The sequence below is a fragment of the Lepidochelys olivacea genome (genome assembly GCF_965140295.1).
Source record: "Lepidochelys olivacea isolate rLepOli2 genome assembly, chromosome: 2".
Taxonomy (NCBI): domain Eukaryota; kingdom Metazoa; phylum Chordata; order Testudines; family Cheloniidae; genus Lepidochelys; species Lepidochelys olivacea.
Window position 1 is genome coordinate 181,787,619 of NC_140412.1, and position 7,527 is coordinate 181,795,145.

At 49.0% G+C, this 7,527-nt stretch overlaps 1 long non-coding RNA gene across 1 annotated transcript in view; it reads left to right on the plus strand.

Annotated features, from left to right (window-relative positions):
- The window catches only part of LOC311516051, a 32,225-nt gene extending 29,722 nt beyond the window's left edge, over positions 1–2,503 (plus strand). Inside the window, exon 3 of the long non-coding RNA XR_014710305.1 lies at positions 1,176–2,503. This is a non-coding gene — a long non-coding RNA (uncharacterized lncRNA). The remainder of the gene's footprint in view (positions 1–1,175) is intronic.
- Positions 2,504–7,527: the final 5,024 nt, after the last annotated feature.

Here is a 7,527-nt window from a genome sequence, read left to right on the forward strand (position 1 = left end):
AAATAAAGTGACCTGTGGATTTGGAATATTTTAATTTAAATGCTTGAGATTATTTATTTGTAATATTTAGATAATCCACTCAAGGTCAGGGCCCCATTGTGCTAGGTGTTTTACATACACATAGTAAGAGACAGCTACTGCCCCCAAAAGAATTTACAGTACAAATAGACAAGATGAACAACGCTTGGGGAAAAGAAGGAATTATTATCCACATTTTCTAGATGGAGAAACTAAGGCAGAGAAAGATCAAGTGACTTGCCTAAGGTCACATAGGGAGTCTGTGGCAGAGCTAGGAACTAAACCCAAATTTATGGGATCTCAGTCCAGTGCTTTAACCACCAGACTTTCCATTCTCCTTTAATGTCCTTGATATGCCCTTTATTTGTAGGACAGGTGTTTTGCAAAAAGTTGATTCCTACAGTACCTTGTTAGTTTTTCATTGCTGATATTCCAGTTGGTGTTTGCTTTTTACCAATTTTTGTCTGAGATTTGTAGCTGTGCTTATAAGCGGGGCTGGTAGCACTGCCTATTATTAAGATTATAAAACCCCGTTTTCAGTTGTCCATAACTTTGTTGAACTTTAACTGTTTTGGGCCAAATTTTCCTTGCTAGGTGTCTGCACCAGGCTGAGGTTTGTTTACAAACTGTTCAGCTTTTTACAGTGCTTAATTTGTAATGAAAGAGGTGCCAGAGCTTAAGCAATTCTTTACATTCATAATTGATGCAGCAAGGTAAGCCTAGAGGTGCCGGGGCTCAGGCTTGGCAAGCCCTGTCATAAATTAAACACTGGCTGTTTACAAGAATGAGGCTAGGAAACATACATTAGCATGGCTACACTTACAAATGTAGAGCGTTTTGAGTTAAACCAGCCTTCCGTAGAGTGCAGCAGGGAAAGCGCTGCAGTCTGTCCACCCTGACAGCTGCAAGCACGCTGGCGTGTCCACATTTGCGGCACTTGCAGTGGTATTGGGAGCAGTGCATTGTGCGTAGCTATCCCACAGAGCACCTCTTCCCATTCTGGCGCTGTGGTTTGTGGGAAGGGTGCGAGGGATGCGGGGCATTCTGGGTCCTGTCCCAATGCCCTGTGATGCATCGGTTCCCATCCCAGCAATCCCTCTGCTTCCATCCACAACATTTTTTTTACTGCGCGCTCTGTCTTCCTTTTCGGTCTGCAGGAATGGAGCCCGAACTGCTGAGGAATATGCTAAGGAGCCTCGCCAGCACATCAGGTTTGGCAGTCGAGTTATTCCTTATGATCCAAAGTGACAGTTACGACTCTGACGATGATATAGACGCGAGTAATGCATACGACACGAGATTGCTTGTGGCATTCACGGACATGCTCACCACCGTAAAACGGTACTTTTGCGCTCGGGGAAACAAGCACTGAGTGGTGGGATCACATTGTCATGCAAGTCTGGGATGATGAGCAGTGGCTGCAGAACTTTCAGATGAGAAAAGCCACTTTCATGGGACTGTGTGAGGAGCTCGCCCTCACCCCGAGGCACAAGGACATGAGATTGAGAGCTGCCCTGATGGTGGAGAAGCGGGTGGCTATTGCAATCTGGAAGCTGGCAACTCCAGACAGCTACCGATTGGTCGCTAACCAGTTTCGAGTGGGGAGGTTGACTGCTGGAATCATGTTGATGCAAGTTTGCAGGGCAATTAATCGCATCCTGCTCTGAAGAACCGTGACTCCGGGTAATGGCTGGCTTTGCAAAAATGGGTTTCCCTAACTGCGGAGGGGCAATAGATGGGATGCATATTCCAATTCTGGCACCAGCCCACCTAGCCTCCGAGTACGTTAATTGGAAGGGCTATTTCTCTATGGTTCTCCAGGCGCTTGTGGATCACTGTGGGCATTTCATTGACATTAACGTAGGCTGGCCTGGAATGGAGCATGACACACGCATCTTTCGGAACGCTGGCCTGTTCAGAAATCTGGAAGCCAGGACTTTTTTCCCAGACCAGAAGATCACGTAGGGGAAGTCAAAATGCCCATTGTGATCCTTGGAGACCCCGCTTACCCTTTAATGCCGTGGCTCATGGAACCCTACACAGGGAGCCTTGACAGCAGGAAGCAGCGGTTCAACAACAGGCTGAGCCAGTGCAGAATGACTGTGGAGTGTGCTTTTGGCCGTTTAAAGGGCCACTGGTGCTCTCTGTATGGGAAGCTGGACCTGGCCAATAACAGCATCCCTGCGGCTTTATCTGCATGCTGTACCCTCCATAACATTTGTGTAGGAAGGGTGAAAGATTCACTCAGGCATGAAACTTTGAGATTCAATTCGTGGAGGCTGAATTTGAAGAGCCAGAGAGCAGGGCTATTAGAGGGGCCTAGTGCGGGGCTGCAAGGATTAGGGATGCCTTGAGGGAGCAATTTGATGCTGAAAGCCACCAGTAATGTGTGGTGCCCTGCACGGGGGTGAAGTGCAATGGTTCCAATGTTAGTAGGAATCTGTGTTTGCTGTGTATGATACACTGACTTGCAGTGCCTGTTGGTTTCCTGGGCTAAGGTATCTTTTACGTTAATCAATAATAAAAAATGTTTTCAAAGCAAAAAAATCCATGTAATGAAAAGAAAATGCACTTACTGAAAAGAAACACAACTGCTTGGGAAACACAAAGGGGTGGGGTGGGGAACGGTACAATCACAGGTTTGCGTATGTCCTGTTATCATACTCAGTCTTCCTGTTTGGAGTGCTGTGCAATGAGTACTGCACTTCAGGATGGCTGTACTGCATGGTGATGGGGGGTTGAGTGCAGTGGGTAAGGGTCGTAGTTTTCAGGGCTGGGGGGGTGAAGCTACAGCTGGTGGCAATAAGAACCCAGATGTTGGGGAAAGTGGGTTGGAGGTGACATGGGGGCACAAGGGAAAGAGTTTTGGGACAAGGGCTGCAGTGGGGTGCGGGGGCGGTAGTGCTCTGCCTGCATGGCTACGAGCACCTGGATCGAGTCCGCTTGGCGCTCCATGATGCTTGTCAGCCGCTCTGTGCTTTGGTGCCAGCAAGCTGCATTCTGCTGGCGGACCCTCCTTTCACTCTCCCGCCACTCCTGCACTTTTTGATTTTCATTAAGGGAGTGCTGCATGACTTCATGCAGCATGTCTTCTTTGCTTCTACGTGGCCTCTTCCTGATTCTTTGCAGCTCCTCGGCTGGTGATCACACGGACAGCTGAGATCTCAAGGTTGCATCTGTAAAGGCAAAATGCAACACTTAACAGAGGCAGCATTGTTCACACAGACAGAGCAATGATTCCCCCATACTTAAGGGCAAGCACAGTCTACACAATAGCATAATTTGCCTGTCCCAAAGCGAGCGCACATAACCCACGGGATCCCCAAAATGGTGAGTAAGCACAGGGTCAAGGAGGACTGATTCTTTCATGGCTGTACTGTCCTCTGGATTTCTGTGTTTTGGGGAGAGCCAACAGCTGCAGGGGGCTCCTATACTGAACACTGTCCCCACATTTTCCACAGGAGTTCGTCCTGGAAGAAATCTTGCTGCTGAGGGTGACCTGGGAAGCAAGGGAGGGTCTTCTACTACAATGTGGCTTCCGCCCTGGCCCATATGCAGCTTGCCTGTGTGCAGCAGTGGTCCCCTCACCCCTCACGGCACAGTGGCGTGGACATGTTAGCCTGACTGGGACAAGGACCACAGTGGCTCTCCCACGAAACCTGTGCAAGCGCATTGCCCAAGTTCTGAATGAGACCTTTGAAGAGATCACTGAAGCCGATTACCACGATGTGAGAGAGCACATCAATGCCCTATTCCACATCTAGGCATGCATGCAGCCCTAACCGTCCTTGCCCCAAGAGCCCGCACCGAATAACTTCCCAAAATAAAAGCTGCTTACCAGGAACCTCCTCCAGTGTTTGTCCTTCCCCAAGCACCAGCCACCGCAACTGACTACCTTCCTCCTGGCTTGAGAACAGCTCCTGGCTGCATGCATCTAGGGATGCCGGGGTGTCTTCTTCCTCCTCAGCATGCTCACTCCCGCTTTGCTGCTCCTCCTCCTGCCTTGTTGGACTGTACTCTGAAGTGTCCATGGTGGTACTCGGAGTGGAGGTGAGGTCGCCCCCAAGTGTCACGTCCAGCTCTTTGTAAAAACGGCAGGTCGTGGGGGCAGCACTGGAGTGGCTGTTTGCCTCGCGGGCTTTGCAGAAGACATTCCGCACCTCCTTCACTTGAACCCTGCACTGCAGAGCATCCTAGTCATGGTCCCTTTCCATCATGTCCCTTGATATCTGCCTGAAGATATTGTAATTCCTGTGGCTGGAGTTCAGCTGGGACTGGACAACTTTCTCCCTGCAAACACTAATGAGGTCCAGCACCTCGCCATTGCTCCATACTGGGGATTGCGTGGAGGCATGGTCACCTGGAAAGATTCGCTGAGAGCACTCCACGCCTGGCTGAGCAACAGGAAGGGGATTTTCAAAATTCCCAGAGCATTTAAAGGGCGGGTCTGACGGTTGGTCACCTGAGGGCAGGGCAGTAGAGTTCAAAGTGATGACCAGAGTGGCTAGAACAGGCATTGTGGGACACTTCTGGAGGCCGATCAAAGCGCATTAACAGACCAGGGTGTCCACACTGGTGCTGCAGCGCTCCAGCGGAGGCACATCAAACATTATTCCACTCACCGAGGTGGAGTACCAGGAGCGCTCTAGCCGCAAAGTCAGAGTGCTCTACATGCCTTGCCAGTGTGGACGCATCATGAGTTAGGGCGCCCGGTGCTGCTTTCATGCGCTCTAACTCACAAGTGTTGCCATGCCCATTGTTTTGGCCACGTTAAAAATTCTGTCAACCTTTTCTTTGAAAAGCTCTAGTGCCCCCATGCTTTGGAGGAGGGACTTGAAATGTGGCAGGATGGTGGCCTTTGTGCCAGGTATATGCCTTTTACCATCCCCTTTAAATCAGCCCGAATGTGGCGAAGTTATAAACCTTTGATAAATCTCAGCTTGCACATGTTCAGAGACTTCTTATATTTTAACAGCTAGATTCCTTGAAGAGTGTGTCCACACTGAGCTTTGTTCCAGCCTGGGGCTAAGCATCACTCCCTGCAATTGCAGTTCAGGGCTGCTGTGAGCCATGCTGGGCCTGGAGTTGAGTACAGGTCTGAGCACTTGCACAGAGAACAAGGAGCTTGCAGTGACCGCCCTTCTGCCCCTCTCTCCCCACAGGTGGGCCTAGGCAGCATGGAAGATGAAGCTGCCTGATTCAAATGCAGAGGGGACCAGAACTTGACATACAAGGGGGAAGTGAGGGGAGTAGATTGGGACAAGGAGCCTGGAACTGGAGGCTGGTAGGGATAGTGGGACTTGCTTGTCAAAGAGACTGGGACTGGGAACCTGTAGGTAGAGGGAGACTGAGACTGGGTGAGGTGTCAAGGGGTGACTGGGAATGAGAGCCAGTCGTGTGGGGAGAAGGAGGTGAGGGGGAAGGGGAAACATTTGAGAAGGATCCAGGGTGTGGGGGAAGAACTGGGGCTGGCTGGGCAAAGAGAGTGGGACAAGGAACTGGGGTTGTGGAGAGAACAACTCTGAGATTGGATAAGGAGTTGGGGAGGGAGATTGGAACTGGGAGCCAGAGGGGATGGGGAATGTGAGGGGGGTGACTGGAGGCCAAGGCTGGGGAGAGACATATTGGATGAAGAGCCAGGAAGGAAGGGAACTGGCATAGGTTGGGTAGGGAGATTGGGGATGTCATAAATATAAAGGGAAGGGTAAACACCTTTAAATCTCTCCTGGCCAGAGGAAAAACCCTTTCACCTGTAAAGGATTAAGAAGCTAAGATAACCCCGCTGACACCTGACCAAAATGACCAATGAGGAGACAAGATACTTTCAAAGCTGGAGGGGGGGAAACAAAGGGTTCTCTCTGTCTGTGTGATGCTTTTGCCGGGACCAGAGCAGGAATGCAGGTCAGAACTCCTGTAAAAAGTCAGTAAGCAATCTAGTTAGATATGCGTTAGATTCTGTTTTGTTTAAATGGCTGATAAAATAAGTTGTGCTGAATGGAATGTATATTCATGTTTTTGTGTCTTTTTGTAACTTAAGGTTTTGCCTAGAGGGATTCTCTATGTTTTGAATCTGATTACCCTGTAAGATATTTACCATCCTGATTTTACAGAGGTGATTCTTTTACTTCTTCTTTTCTTCTTTTAAGAACCTGATTGCTTTTTCATTGTTCTTAAGATCCAAGGGTTTAGGTCTGTGTTCACCTATGCAAATTGGTGAGGATTTTTTTCAAGCCTTCCCCAGGAAAGGGGGTGTAGGTCTTGGGGGGATTTTGGGGGGTAAGACGTTTCCAAGTGGGCTCTTTCCCTGTTATGTATTTGTTAGACGATTGGTGGTGGCAGCAATAACATCCAGGGACAAAAGGTAAAATAGTTTGTACCTTGGGGAAGTTTTAACCTAAGCTGGTAAAAATAAGCTTAGGGGGTTTTCATGCAGGTCCCCACATCTGTACCCTAGAGTTCAGAGTGGGGAAGAAACCTTGACAGGGGACAAAGAATTGGGGGTGGGGAATTGGAATGGCTGGGCAAGGAAAGTGGGATTGGACTGGAGAATGGGACTAGGATGGGGGGCATGCAGAGGGTTGAGACTAGGATTTGCAGAGCAAGGAGACTGGGACGGGGAAGCCTGAGGAATGGAAACTTGAACTGGCTAGATGAGGAGATTGGGACAAGTGGAGAAGAGACAGGATTGGGATGGGGACAGGGCAGAAGGAATCATGCTTGTGGAGGGAATGGACAGAAGAGCACACTCCCCTCCAGAGCCTGGACTGGAACCCAAGATTTGTGAGTCTCACCATTCCTTTGTTGTCAACAAATATCTGTGAAACGCATCCCCTTCTAATGCTATTCAACATAGATGATGACAACCTGCTAATTCCATCAATTATTCTGTTAGCTTGAGTGACAGAAGTCTGTGTGGTGGATCAAAAGATGAAATTAAAGTCTGTATCAAAATGCATACACACAAAAGGACCATGTTAAGGTTACACAGGCAACCTTAATTCTAGCATCTCCTAACTTTGAAGTACTTGTCTTTGTTAATGTAATAATGTTCTTTTAACTGAGATTTTTTTTTTGCGGGGGGGAGGGTAGTGTAGAAAAGATATTTTCAACTTCCTTTCATGTGGTAGTTTTAAGCAGTATAACTCACAAAGGAAAAACATTCTTAACTTGAGAACCATTTTCTTGTTCCTTTTAGTGGCATGGTCTGTGTAATTAGGAAGTGTAAGAAATGTTCAGCTCCATTAGTGGTAGCAATCATCTTGAAAGAGAGAGAGGAGGGTTTGTTCTGATTTGACTTAGTCCTACCAGGGGCACTGGAACAGAGCGGGCCAGGGGGCCATAGCCCCATTATTTTTTACTGGCCATAAGGGTGAGTGATTTGGGGGTGGGGATCAAGGGGAGGAGAGCAGCAAGTTGGGGACAGGGACTCAGGGGGAATGGGCGGGGTGAGGGTGGAGACTCGGGGAAGGGGTGACACATGGCGTGGGGCCATGGTTCGGGTGACTGTGG